Here is a 16,008-nt window from a genome sequence, read left to right as displayed (position 1 = left end):
TCTAGAGATGGGAAATGTTTAATAATACTAATGAAAATAAGTATTGTATCTACATCTTAGAGTCTATTGATGGAAATAGTGTATGATGACTGGAAAATTAGGAAGGGGCCAGGTTTTGAAGAAATTTAGATTTGACATTGACTATATGGGGTGAGTGAGTATGGAGTTTGAGGATGACACAGAAGTTGTGAGCTTGTGTAAGACAAAGATGCCATTGACAATAATATGGGAAGAAACTAGGAACATTTAACGTTAAAATCAAATCTATGCTTATTGTGTTGACTTTAATATACTTGGGAGAAATTCAATTTGGGATATAAAAGATAAACTTTGGGATGTGCAACTGTAATTTAGTAGAGAGACTTCATAGTTATAGATACATTTGAAAATTCAGCAAGTCTGAAAATCTACAAAGATTAAAAGACTGATATCAAAAATAGAAAGCCTTTAGATACAAAGGTGATATTCCCTTCCTAGGACAGACTAAAATACTTTATAGTTGGCTATAGAGAAGCATATAATGCAATTGAAAAAGTCTCTAAGGCATAAACTGCATTTGTGACTTCATTACTAAAGAGTAATACAAAATTTCTAAAGAAATATAGAAAGCTTAATTGATTAAACAAACTAATTCTAATACAATATGATTTCCTAGACTTTTGCAGCAGAGAGATTTTAAAAGCAAGCTTCCTTCCACCTGTTACATGGAGCTAACAAATAACCTCAAAACTAAGATTTTCAGGGACTTAGAAGAAGCTACTGTCAGTTCTTAAACTAAGGGCTATTGTACTCTTGCATTTAGACCAGGGTTGATGAACATTGAAAAAAAAAATTAACTGTGCATTAAAAATCAGGTTCATAAAAGGAGTGCAACAAATTCAGCAGAAATATTCAACAGAACTCTGCCTCACTCTCTCTGTCATCACTTTCCTAATGATGAAGTAGATATCCTCACCCATCCCATATCCACTGTCCAATGACTATCCCAGTGAGAAACAGATAAGTCTGTTCAGGAGTCAATATATCAATCAATGGCTTAGCATATCTCATTCACAAACTGGTCCATAATATAAACCATGTCCACACTTTAACAGGAATAAACTCACTGAATTTTCACTGGAGTGACAAATATTCCTTTAGAAGAGTCAACTTAGATTAATAATTGATTGAGTCACATTGAATTTTTTTTTTGAGAATTCCAGGAGAGAGAAAGGACATCAAGGTCCTGACGGTCTAAAATTATCTTGATCACATGTTCCTTAAAACTTTGCTTCAGTGTCATTTTGCTTTAATTCATGCCCATTCTTTTCCATCCCCACCCCACACTATTTTTCTTAATCTTCTTGATATTATAGAAAATGTCTTCACTATAGAAATGAGATAGTCTAATTTTTAAGGAAAATTCTACTAGTATAGGTTTATGTGCATGCATTTGGGAGGAGATCCACTTCCAAGTTTAAAGTTAATATCATTGGAGTAAGAATACTTTTCCGGGGCTCACTCATCTAACTCACATAAAAATAAATCTGAAATATAAATTCACAAATACAAACACACACACACACACAGACATATACAGAGTTATGTAGATATAATGGCAAATATGACCTTTCACTTTTATAAAGGAGCAAGGTAGAATACTTGCGGTGTTGCATGATAAAACAAAGCCTATTTGCTTTATTATTATGTTTGACATAAGGTCTTTTACAAACTTTAAAAAATATATTTTAAATAATAAAACATTACCACCTGTTTTCATTGAACATGAATATAGCAATTTAATTATGATTAATGCCTATTTCTTTAAAGTAGTTAAAATGTGTTGAGTCTATAACTAAAATAATTAAAATGGACACACAAAAACAACACTGTTGAAACTGCATTACATTATTCTGTGTTGACCAAAATTGTGATAAATTTTTAAAAAATTAAGGATAAGTTTGATTTTTTTCTTAGATGTGTTATGTTCTTATTCTTAAGGGAATACATTTACTGACACTTAAGCATACTGGCACACAATGTTCCTGATACTATGTAGTATGTTTTCTTAGTTCTGCTCATTTTATTTTGCATCAGTTCATACAAGGATTTTCAGTTTTTTTTCTAAATTCTGCTTATTCATGTTTTCTTATTCTACCATATTTCATTACATTTATATACAACAATTTCATTAGACATTAACCAATTAATGAGTATCCCCACAATTTCCAATATTTTATCATCATAAAAGTGCTAACACAATGTGTGTGTTTGTGTGTGTGTGTGTGTGTGTGTGTGTGTGATACATTTCCCTTTTTTAATGATTTTTTTGGAGATAGAGATCTAGTTGTGATATTGCTGAATCGAAGGGTATGTACAATTTGGTTGCCCTTTGTATTTATTCCAAATAAAAAGTATGTACCCTCCAGAACTGTTGGATTAATTCACAACTCTGTGCAAAAGTGGTCCAATTTTTTCACATCTTATCAAACATTTATCACTATCCTTTTTTTGTCATATTAGCCAATCAGATAACATTTCTCAAATCAAAAGTGATTTAGAGCACTTTTCATATATCTATAGATAGTTTTGATTTCTTTATTTGAAAATCTTCTAAATATATCAACATCAATTGGAGCATGATTTGTATTATTATAAATTTGACACATTTCTCTATACATTTGAGAAAATAAAAAAATGAAGCCTACATTGGAGATATTCAGTGTAAAGATTGTTTTCTGCTTTCTGCTTTTCTTTTATTCTAGGTTGAATTGTTTTTGTTTGTCTTACAATTTTATAATGTAATATAATCAAAATTATTTATATTGCATCTCATAAAGCTTTCTATATCTTAGGTCATAAACCTGTAGCTCACTTAACTTCTTCCTCAATAATTTGGATATTATAGCTAGATTCTTTTGCAACTTCAGCATACTTCAATTGGCATAATAATTGTAATAAATCTTCACCCTTAACTTGGAGACTGAGTGGCAAATTCTTTCAACAAACCCACAACAACCACTTGAGGATGCAAATCTTATTGGAGTATTTTCTGCCTCAACATTTGGCACCCAATATGTTACTCAAAATTTTATGTCTTCCTTATTAAGGTAGGCCCCTTTTCACCCCTAACATATAGGATACCCCACACACATTGGAAGACTTGTCTGGTTTGTCAGGGGTTCATGATCTGCAAACTTTCCTTCATCAAAGATCCCTGGACTTGGAATTTCTTGTCATTTCTTGGCAAAGTTCCTTCTTGACTAAGGAAACTTTGCCATCTTTTCACCCTCCCTGGGACTCCAGAAGAGGTGAGACATTGTAAGACTAGGGATTCTAAGGCTTATAGCAAAGATGGGACAGTCCACTACTACTAAGGATTCCCCTATCTGTCCCCTCATGCAGTCCTTATCAGGAAGATCAAAAAGTCTTTCTGGGATGACCCCCTTATCAAGATTTGGACCTTATGTCCAGCAATATTTCTTCAACTCAGTACCATTCCCACCTCTTAAACTAGATTCTGAAATCTCTTGTCTTCTACTCCTCAATCCCTCCTACACAAGGAGCAGGATCCCTTTCTCTCCCAATATTCTGATTCATCTATTCCTTCTAAACTATGTCTACTGAGAGAAGTAGCAGACTATCAAGGTGGAATAGTCAGGGTACATGTGCCTTTTTCAATGTGAAACCTTTTCTATATTATGGAAAAAACTTGGCCATTACTATGAGGAGCCCACTAGATATACGAGGATTTTAAAGCCATTTTCTTTCAATTTGATCTTACCTGGGGAGATGTTAATCATTATCTATTCTTGCTGAACCATAGGGGAGAAAAAGAGAATCTGATATCTAGCCTAGAAGTTTGGAGATGATATGGCTAAGTCTTCCTCCTCTAACAAATACCTGTAGGGATTTTTGACATCCCAGTCAGGGACCTGGGGTAATATTATAAGGAGGGAAGCAGACACAGAGAGAAGGGATCATTTTCTAATCTGCCTTATTGAAGGAATGAAGAAGGGAATTAAGATTAATTATGAAAAAGTTAAGGAAGTTACCTAAGAAGCTGAGGAAAATCTTGCTCTCATTTAGGGGTACCTTGGATATGCCCTAAAGAAATACATTAACCTGGATCCCACTTCTCCAGAGAGGACCACTGTCCTCAGTATACATTTCATCCTCAAACTCCACAGATAATAGCTATTGGAAACAGCCCTTAGAGTTTTCAATAATAGGCTTCAAATTTCAGTGAAGGAGGAAGAAAGCAGAGTCAGGGTGAGGATCAGAGAGGAGACTCAAATCTTAGCTGCTGCCATATCTGGGAACCATATGGGTTCATGCTTCAGATGTCACTGCCAGGGCCATTAGTCTCACCACTCTCCTAGAAAGAAATCCCCAGGTTCATGCCCTAAGGAAAAATAGGAGGGGCACTGAAGAGAGATTGTCCATAGTGGGATCAATCTGCCTCTTTCCATTCTCCTATCCTCTGTTCTCAGAATGATGAGAGATGGTACCTGGGATTTGCTGAGGCTCTCCCTTGCTCCATTGTGATAGTTGAATCCAGGGTAATTTTGAATGTAAAAGGTAAGTCCACTGAATTTCTCTTTGACTTTATGGGAGCCTTATATTCTATCCTGCCCTGATAGTCTAGCTCTATTTACCCCTTCCCTAATAGAGTGATGGGAATTGAAGGAAAGCTTACAAATTGTTTTGAGAACTTCCCTCTTCTTGTCAGTTTGGTGACCTGTTATTCAAATACTCTTTTCTTATAATTTCCTTCTGTCCTGTTCCTTTTTTGGGGAGTGACTAATGATGAAACTGGAAACCCAATTTTCCCTTCTCAAATCACCTGGTGTATTTGGACAGGCATTGGTTAAAGATTTTAAAAAACCTGTAGCTGCTTACTAGCAGCCTCATCAAACTAACCTTTGCCCCAGCATTAGACCTGCATAATTTAAATGGGGAAAGGACAGAGGTTGCTCTGAGTGAGCCCAGTATGGAGCCTAAACCACTGACCATCATCCCCCCAAGACCTCTGCCCAGAGGGTTGCACTCATTTTCCTCACCAGAGCTTTAAAATTGGGGAAAGGAATGAAATAGACATCTAAATTAACTCCAACTATGCATTTCATGTCTTGCATGTTCATGGGGCTATATGGAAAGACAGGAGATATTCTCTATAACTTTCTGGGGTGGTGTCAAACACCCTTTAGGTCAACTTCTAATGCCTAAGGCAAGTCAGTGGAAACTTTTTTTTAGCCAATCAAGCTACTCCATTGGGAAATAATGCCATCCAATTCGTTGTGAAACCCAATTTGACTGTTTACAAGCTGGGAGAAACATTAGACAGACTCCAGGCCATAAACTTCCCAACCTGAATACCACCAGCTACCTAATCTTAAGAGTTAATACTTCCTGGATGCTTATGCCACCACCTTCAAGCCTCCTCTCATCAGTTTGGGCTCAACGAGGAAAAAGCTAGCTCTATATCCTTTGTCAGTCTGAAGCAATAAGATGAGACTTTTGTCCCTTTGCTGAAAATGAATCTGGGTTTTAATTGCTTAAGAGAGGTAATGATGAAGTGTGAGAATGTAGCAATTCCTGAGAAATTCTAAGGTTATCCTGATTTGGGAGTGCCACAAAGACCCTGGTTGCCAGAGAACAACTTGTTCAATAATACATAGAATTCAATGATGGGAACTACTCCACTTCTATCACTCCTCAATTGTACCTATAAGCCACAAAATTAGCTTATTAGTAACTTTTTCCCCATGAAATTATCTTCTTCATTTTGGCTCTTTGCTAGATTTCCTTGGAATTTCAACCCACTTTAAATGGTATTACAATTATAATAAATCTTTGCCCATTTAAAAAATTTTTGAATGCTATAACACTTGGGGCAATATGTTTACTATTGATAATATTTTATTGTCTATCATGTCTTTTAGCAAGATGTAGCTTCCTTCATTGTCACTCTTTAAGCAGGTATAGTTTTTTAACTTTGGTTGAAATATTATAGAAGCTGCTCCAGTACCTTACCTTTACTCCATGTGCGTCTTTCTTTCTTTCTTTCTTTTTTTTTTTTTTAATTTATTTATTTATTTTTTTATTTGGTGCCATGACTCAGATCATGTGTGTCTTTCTGCTTCAGTTTTGTTTACTGAAAACAACATATTATAGGATCTGGTTCTGGTCTACTCTACTATTTGTCTTTGTTTTATGGGAAAGTTTACACCATTCACATTCACAGTTATAATTATTAATTGTATTTCCCTCCATCCTATATTTCCTCCTATATGTACTCTCTGTTCACCTTTTCCTTCCTCCCTAGTGTTTTGCTTCTTTCTACTACTTTCCCTGGGTTGACCTCAATTTTGTCAGTTAGCTCCTATCCCTTTATTTAGTTTTCTCCCTTTCTATTTTCTGGTCAGGTAAAAGAGATTTCTACATTAAACTGATTGTATGAATATTATTGTTTCTTTGACCTAAAACTGATGAAAATAAGGTTCAAAGTGATGTCCCTCACCCAATATTCCATCCTTCCCTCAAATTTTGCTGTTACTGTGTTTTGCTCAACATCAGCTCTTGTAAATTGTTCCAGGTCATTCTAAAATTAGTTCATCATTTTTCATAGAACAATAATATTCCACTACTTTAATACACCATAACTTAAGTTATTTCCCAATTGATGAGTGTCTACTCATTTTCCAATTCTTTGCCACTACAAAAAAAAAAAATGCTGCGACAAAATCTTTTTGCACACATGGGTTTCTTTCTTTTGTGATTTCCTTGAGACACAGAACTAGTAGTAACACTTCTGGTTCAAAGAGTATGCACAGTTTTATACTTTCTGGGAAGTAGTTCCAAATTGCTCTCCACAATGTTTGGATTATTTCAAAAAATGTATTACTGTAACAGTTTTCCCACATCCCCTCCAACATTTGTTATTATCTTTTCTTGTGATCTTAGCTAATGAGAGATATGAGGTAGTCCCTCAGAATTGTTTAAATGTGCATTTCTCTAATCTATTGTGATTTAAACCATTTCCCCCTAATTTTCTGTCAGGTAAAAGATTTCTTCATTCAACTGTGTGTATGTTAGTGTCTCTTTGAGCCAATACTGATGAGAAGAAGGTGCAAAATGATGCCCATCACTAAACATTCCATCTTTCCCTCCACAATAATAGCTTTTTGTAGCTTTTCATGTGAAGTAATTTATTCTTATCTTACTTCTCCCTTCCTTCTGCACCCAAAGTCCTCTTTAACATCCCTTAATTATTTGTTTTGCCATTCCTTCAAAATCATCTTTTACCCATACCCACTGTTTTGCTATATTCCTTCTAGTTGTACTCTTAAGTGTAATTTTTTACACTTTTATACCAATTATAAATGTTATTTTCCCATGTATTATTATAAACAGTTATGCTCCATTAAATCCATTGTTTTCATTTCCCTTTTTACCTTTTTAGGCTTCTCTTGTGTCTTAATATTAAAGATCAACTTTTTCAGTTCAGTTCTTGTCTTCTTATGAAAGCTTGAAAACCTTCTATTTTATTGAATTACTATTTTACTCTTGATGATGATTTCAGTGGATTGGGGAGTGCATATAGCTCCTTGTCCTACCATCATATTCTATGACCTCCCACCCTTCGTATGATGTTCTTAATTTTTTTGTTCTTTTAAATGAATTTTGTTATTAATTTTTATATCTCTATAAAATATTTTTGGCAATTTAATTGGTATGACACTGAGCAAGTAAATCAATTTAGGTAGAATTGTCATTTTCATTATATTAACTCATTCTATCCATGAACTATTGATATTTTTCCAATTGTTTAGATCTGATTTTATTTGTGTGAAAGTTTTGTAATTGTGTTCATATATTTCCTGCATTTGTCTTGGCAGGTAGACAGCAAAATATTTTATTTTGTTTACACTTATTTTAAATGGAATTTTTCTTTCTATCTCTTGCTGCTCAAGTTTGTTAGTAACATATAGAAATGCTGATGATTTTCATGCATTTATTTTATATCCTGCAACTTTGCTAAAGCTGTTAATCATTTCAGTAGATTCTTTCAATGCTTACTGCTTTTTGGTTCCAGGATATGAGGGCAGTTTTACTTGCTAACAAACTTAAAAATGTCATCCAGTCCTCCTATTGAGTATGGCTTTCAGATAATCAAATGCTTCTGATACTGTCTATCCTGGATTTATTTTCCAGTTCTGTTGTTTTTCCAATAAAGTATTCTACATTTTCTTCCATTTCTTCATTGTTCTGAATTTGTTTGATAGATTTTCTTAAAATTATTTTGTGTCTTATTTTCCCTAAGTACATTAGAAACAAATTTTATCTTTCTTTTTTTTTATCTTTGACTTTCAAATTCTTTTCCTTTTCTCTACCCCACATCCTCTCATTATGAAGTCAAGCAATTTGATAACATTTATAGATATATAGTCATGCAAAGAAATTTCCATATTAACAATTTTGTGAAAGAAAGAGGAAATGATAAAAGGGAAAAAAAAATCAAGAAAAATGAAGAAACTAAAAAAAATAGGATGCTTAAATCTGAATTCAGACACCATTAATTCTTTCTCTGGAGATGGATAGCTTTTTCATTTTAAGTCCTTCAAAGTTACCTTGAATTATTGTATTGCTGAGAACAGCTAAGGCATTTAGAGCTGATCATCTTTTATTTTGTTATTACATTTTACATAATACATTTCTCTTTGCATCAGCTTAGAAGTCTTTCCAGGTTTCTCTGAGAGCATTCTGCTCATCATTGCTTATAACATAATAATATTTCATTCAAAATCATACATCACAGTTGGTTCTGCCATTCCCCAAGTGATGGATATCCCCTTAATTTCTAATTCTTTGCTCCCAGAAAAGAAGTGCTATAAATATTTTATACATAAAAAATATTTTATACATAAATATGCAATATATTTATACATACATTTTATATATACTTTTAGTATTCTTACAAGGTGCTAAATCAGTTGTCTAATTTTAGCATCATGCTTAGCAGTTCTCTGGTTCACTAATGTATTTAATACTCATTTGAATTCTATAAGATTCACAAGTCCAGGAGATTTACAAGTCCAGGAGATTCACAAGTTCAGTGGAGGAGATTCACAAGTCACAGCTCCCACAATCCCACCCTCGGAGGAGGAGTCAACCTTTGAGTTCACACCTCTAAAAGAGCATATAAAAGGACAAGCTCACTGTAGCTCTTGGAGCCTCAGCCAGGAGTCAGTTGGGGAGATTGAGAAGCCAAGATTCGGAGAGAGCAAGAGGTGGAAGCTGGCAGAGGCAAAAGACTAGTGGCAAGAGCTCTTAGAACTAAGGAGAGAGATAGGCCTCTAACAAAGTTAACCGGGCTATTTTGGAAGAGACAATAAGGGATCTGGACTTTAACTCCTGGCTGCATTTGAGGTGATTATTATTCTGAACTAAAGTGAAGGCTGTCTCCAGAAGCCCCCCAAGAAACCTGTTCCAGAGAACCATTATAATATAGAGAAGAGAACACTACACATACAAAAAAGGACTTTTTTTTCTTTCTGTATTACTGGGCAAAGGATATGCATGGTTTTTATACCTCTTTAGGCATAATTTCAAAGTGCTCTACAGAACGGTTGAATCTGTTCATAACCCCACCAACAATATTTTGTCTCATTTTCCCATATTCCCTCTACCATCTGTAATTTTTCTTTTCTGTCCCATTAGCAAATTTGAAATGTATAAGATGATACCTTAACATTATTTTAATTTGTATTTCTTCAACCAATAGTGAGTTAGAGTCATATAAAAATATGACTATAGATAGCTTTGATTACCAGATCTGAAAAACAGTCATATCTTTTGATCAAATTAGTGACTTTATTTTTATAAATTTGATTTGGTTATGTAATGTTTGAATAATGATGTCTTTATCATAGAAATTTATTTCATTTACTATAGCTAACTTTATACCCTCACCCTATTTATTCCATTCAATTTTCTTCCAATCTCTCTCATTAAAAGTGTTTTACTTCTGAGTACTCCTCCAATCTACCTTCCCTTCTATCACACATCTTCTTGTCTTTTCCCTTTCTTTTTCTAATTTCCTACAAGGTAGAATAGATGTCTAAACCCAGTTGAGTATGTATGCTATTTCCTCTTTGAGCCAAATCTTATGAGAATATGACTCCCTCACTCCTCCTGATTTCCCCATTTCTTTCCCTCTGTAAAAGCTTTTTCATGCCTCTTTTATATGAGGCAATTTACCCCATTCTACTTGTGACTTTCTCTTTCTCCCAGTACACTTATCTCTCATCCTCCATCCATTTTTGGATATGATCAATTAATATTCAACTCATGCCTATATTCTCTATCTATATAGACACCTATTTTCTCTGTCTATATAGATAAATAGACACATCCCTTCTAACTGTCCAAATAATGAGAAATTTCTTTGAGTTATAAATATCACCTCTCCATATAGGCATATAAGCAGTTTAATTTCATCAAGTCATTTCCTATTAATGTGTTTATGCTTCTTTTGAGTCTCATATTTGAGTCAAATTTTCTCTTCAATTCTGGTTTATTCATCAATAATAATCAAAAATTCTCTATTTCTTTGAATGCCCATTTTCTGACAAAATATTATACTCAGTTTTGTTGTTGGTTATAACCCTAGCTTCTTTTTTCTCAAGATTATCACATTCCAAGATCTCAGATCCTTAAATATAAAAGCTGCTGAATTTTGTCCTATCCTACTAATCACTTGTAAAGTTTGATTTTTATTTTCCTTAGAGACAACAGAATTTGGCTAACTCCTTCCGACAAAAGGAACCCAATTCTGAGACAACAGATAAGATTAGGATGAAAGGCTTATCTTGCATAAACTCATCAAAGTTCCCCCAAAGGCAACATGAAAATGACCTGGATTTCATAAATACCAGTTTTAATCAGCTGAGCCAACAAATTATGTACACACATCCATGTCTTCAAAGAAGATGTTGTCATGAAGACTAACAAACTCCTCTAATGATTACATTTGATGAGAAAAGGGAAACCCCTTTTTGACTGTACCCACAACATAGAAACTTCATATCTAATAGTTGAATTTATTCTCAAGCAAACCATTTGAAAAAAGGAAAAGAATCTTCAAAGAATATCTCAAAAATATCTTTATACAGCAGACAGGTAGGATTGATTAACATAACTGTTAATATCTTTGTACACCTGTAAACATTACAAACTGTTTCACAAATGCAGGCCAGAATAATATTGATCAACCAAAATTTGATTGAAACAATCTAATAGTTAATCTTCAAGCATTTAATGAAAATATAATCACTTACATTAAAAATTAAATATTAAAATTTATTTCAATGATGCCAAAGTGCTTATGATTAGTTTATATGTTTCTTTCTGTTGATTCTTCTCTTATATTTCTTGAATTGGACTCATAAAAAAGACTTTATCAGAACGTTGGCTATAGAATAAGGCATACCACAGCAGGCAGCATCAGCTAGATTGTATGTTGTTTCTTTAACAGGCAATTTGTTTTCTGTCATGCCATCTAGAAATTCAAGCTTATTTGTGCCATAACTTAGTGGAGAGTAAAAATTTTCTTCTTCTGATCAACCATAGTCAGAAGAAGGTAGCAGAACATTGATTCGCAGTTGTAGGCCCAACATGAACTGAATAGAAATTGACTGTCTACTTTGATGTAATTAATTGACTGAATAAATTGAGTCTTCTTTTTCAGTTCGACCAGTTGGCATTTATCATTTTTTTTTTTATCTCTTTGTTGCTTTGCAAGGGAATAACTACTGATTAGATTGATTTGGGAACACATTAAAACAATATAAAATTGTACTCAATTTAATTTGTGACACTCTACCATTAAAAAATAATTTTGATTTTTGTAACAAGGCCATGTATTTGTGGACTTTTTCATACATTAAAAATTATATTGGCTCAATACATAGAGGTAACAGAGAAATAAGTAATTAAGGTGTTTGGAACCTAATTTTTAGATCCACTAGTCTATAGTGTTTTTCTCTTTCTTTTTGTGAATAATCTAGTTTTATCCTTATATTTTATTTACAATAAAAATATTGAAAAGTAATCAGTATCTTATGGCATCACCAAGGTTAGAGTTATAGGCCATTTTATCCAATCTTTTTACAATTTATAGATGAAACTGAGATATAGAGAGATTGTTGCATTTACCATAGGACATACCTTTTGGTACTAAGAATCTGAAGAAGTATTTAGAGCTAAATACAATTACTTCAAATCCAATGTGCTTTACAAATATATGCTTTTTTTTCTTGGATACTTGGAGCAAAATATAAAATATGATAATATAATGTCAAAAATAATATTCAGATAACAATAACTAAATTTCCATAGGAGACAACTAAGTGGTTTCCTGTAGAAATTACTGGAACAGCAATCAGGAAAATCTGAACTAAGACCCAGTCTTAGATACTCACTAGCTATATTGTAACCCTGGACAAGTCTCATAAATTCTCTTTGTCTTAATCTACTGGAGAAGAAAATGGAAAACTAAATTAGCATTTTTGCCAAGAAAATCCCTTGGAAAGAAAATACTGTAGGGCATCAGAAAAACATGACAGAAAGACTGAAAAATAAGAGCAAATTCCCGTTAGAAGTCTTCTTTGTCTTTTAGCAATTTGTTTCATTTTAATTTTTTTTAAATTCTTGTTTATAATTAATTTATTTAATCAATTTATTTATAGAATCAATTCTATATTAAAAGTCCAAGAAAAATAAATCTAATTTCTTTCCCATCTGATAAAGTAAAAAAAAAAAACAATGAAAATACTATCTTACAAGTGGCAGAGCCAAGATGGCTGAGGAAATGCAAGAATTCCCCTGAGCTCTCCTCAAAAACTTCCAAACACTTTTTAAGTTATGATTCTGAGTTTTAGAACCTATGAAAAGATGGAATAAAAAAAAAATTCCAGCCCTAGAAAACATATAAGTTCAGCAGAAAAATTCTGTTGCCCCAACAATCTACTACAGGCTATGCCAAAGATATAAGGTCCCAGCAAATCAGTAACAAGCATTGGGAGCCCAATAATTATCAGCTTCTGGAGGTCCCAGTGCACAGAAAATTAGAAGGTCAAATAATTGGTCAAAAGGAGATTGAAGGGTCTCTTTGCTAGCACTGAGACAGGTCTCTGTTGTTTTGCTGTTATTCAGATGCAGGTCATAATTCTGGATGGCAATCATAGGGCAAGGAATGATTGTGGAGCAGATATCCTCTTCATAGTTCCAAGGCAAAAAAGAGTGCTTGTGTTCACTCACAGATCAGAGCACATGCCAAAAAAAGTAGTAAATATGTTGTCTTAGATCATAACACCTTGGAAAAACTGAAAACTTCTGGGTTTCTAGAAGTATCTCTGGAAAATGCTGCAGAAACCCTTAAAGCTTGGGATAGTGCATCCTCCACCCTGGAAATAGAGTACTACTTTAACAAAAAATTAAAAGTCATATAATAGATTGGGAAAACAAGCAAACAACGGAAAAAAATCTGATCCTAAAAAGTTATGATGACAAGGGAGATTAAAACACACACTGAAGAAAATAACAAAGTCAAATTTCCTTTAACCAAGAAATGACTCAATCTCAGTCTTTGAAAGACATCAAAAAAGGATTTTTGAAAATCAAGTATAAAAGATAGAGAAAAAAGTGTGAAGAGAAATGAGATTGATGCAAGAAAAGAATGAAAAACAAGGCCACAACTTGGTATGAGAGACACAAAAATACTGAAGACAATAACATTTTAAAAACAGCTTAAGTCAAATAGCAAAGCAAGTATAAGAAGCAAATGAGAATACCTTAAAAAGCAGAACTGGCTAAATAGAAATAGAAACACAATATTTCACATAAGAAAAAAGAAACTTCTTAAAATATAGTTGGACAAATGGAAAAGGAGGCGCAAAAGCTCACTGAAGAAAGTAATTCCTTAAAAATTAGAATTGATGAAATGGAAGCTAAGGACTTTAAGAAAAAATAAAACAAAAATACAAACAAGTAAAAAAAGCATGAAAAAAATAAGAGACAATGCGAAATATCTCATGGGAGGGTAGAATCACTGAAATAGAAAACAGATCCAGGAGAGATTTTTTTTTTAATGTACTACCAGAAAGTTAAATTAAAAAACAAACAATCAAACAAAGCCTAAGTATAATCTTTCAAGAAATTATTCAGGGAGCCAAGATGATAGAGATGACACACATTTCTCTCTAATCTTCTCCTACAACTCTCAGATTAATTAAAAAACACAGTCTCTGAATTAGCTCTGGACTACCAGAATCCACAGATATTGGGAGTGCAACAAATTATCAGGAGAAAATAATTTTGAAGATTGCCAGAAAAGGTTTGTTTCAATTGAAAATGGGAGGGAGGCAGCCAAGCATAATTAGCTGAGCACAAACACCAGCACAGACAGCACAGATTCCCAGGGCAGTGCAGAATCCATGGGATAGATCAGATTCCACCTGGCAGAGAACCAATGCATCAGAGAATTTACAGAGAGGAATGTACAGCAGCAGTATTGCCTACTCTGCCCTGGCTGCAAGCCAGTAGATCAGCAGAGGAGTTAGAAAACATCCAAATTAAACACAAAGGTTAATAGTGAATCCTGAAAAGCCAGAATCTCAGGGACCTGGCCACACCTACCTAGCACTGAGAGTGTGTCAGCACTGATTCAGCACAGCCTCAGCAGCTTAGAGTGCTTGAAAAATCTCGCCTTCCCTAAAAGCAGACCTTAATTTTTCTTTTTAAAAAATGAGTAAAAAAGTAAAGAGAATTAGGATGATAGATAGCTTTTATGGTGAAAGAGAAGAATAGATATAAACCCTCAGGAGACTAAAGGCAGATGAAGCCACAAAAGGTGATATAACCTGGTCCCTATCACACAAGGCTTTCCTAGAAAAATTAAAAAGAATCTTAAAAGAGAGCTAGAAGAAAAATGGGAAAAGGAAATGAAAGCTTTGCAAGAGAGTTTGGAAAAGGCAACACAAAATAGACAGGGAAATGGGAAAAAAAGCATATAACTCATTAAAAGATAGATTTGATAAACTGGAAAAAGAAAGGAACTACCAGAAAAACAGAATCTGTTAAACAGAAAAAAAGAAAATAATTCCTTAAAAAAAACAGATTTTGTGAAATGGAAAAAATTCCTTAAAACAAGACAACTCATTTAAACATTCAATTGGACAATTACAAAAAGAAATTTTAAAAAAGTAAATGAAGAAAATAATTTGCTAAAATTTGGAACTGAACAAATGCAAATGAATGACTCAATGAGACAACAAGAATCAGTCAAACCAAACCCAAAAAATAGAAAAAAAAATGTAAAATACATAATTGGGAAAACAACTGACCTGGAAAATAGATCTAGGAGAGAAAATCTAAGGATTATTGGATTCCCAGAAACCCATGATGAAAAAAAGTCACTAGACATTATCTTTCAGGAAATGATGAAAGAGAACTACCCAGATGTCATAGAATCAGAAGGTAAAATGACCATTGAAAGAATTCACAGAATACTTCCTGAAAGATACTCCAAAATTAAAATCCCAAGGAATATTATGGCTAAATTTGAGAACTATTGGACCAAGGGAAAAATATTACAAGCAGCCAGAAAGAAACAATTCAAATATTGAGGAGCCACAATAAGGATTACTCAAGACTTAGCAGCTTCGACCTTAAAGTATGCAAGGGCCTGGAATTTGATATTCCAAAAGGTGAAGGAACTTGGAATGCAGCCAAGAATAAGTGATCCTGCTAAATGGAGCATTTTCTTTCAAGGTAGAAGATGAATATTCAATGAAACTGGTGAATTCCATTTATTTTTTGATGAAAATATCAGAGGTAAACAAAAATTTGACCTTCAAATATAGAATACAAGAGAAGCATAAAAAGGTAAAAAGAAAAAAAAAACTTTTGAGAACTATTTCTATTATGGGTATACATAGAGAATACATGTATAATCTGATTTTACTA

This window comes from Antechinus flavipes, chromosome 3 (assembly GCF_016432865.1).
Source record: "Antechinus flavipes isolate AdamAnt ecotype Samford, QLD, Australia chromosome 3, AdamAnt_v2, whole genome shotgun sequence".
Classification (NCBI taxonomy): Eukaryota; Metazoa; Chordata; class Mammalia; order Dasyuromorphia; family Dasyuridae; genus Antechinus; species Antechinus flavipes.
The sequence above is the reverse complement of the archived record's forward strand: the minus strand, read 5'-3'. Positions refer to the sequence as shown.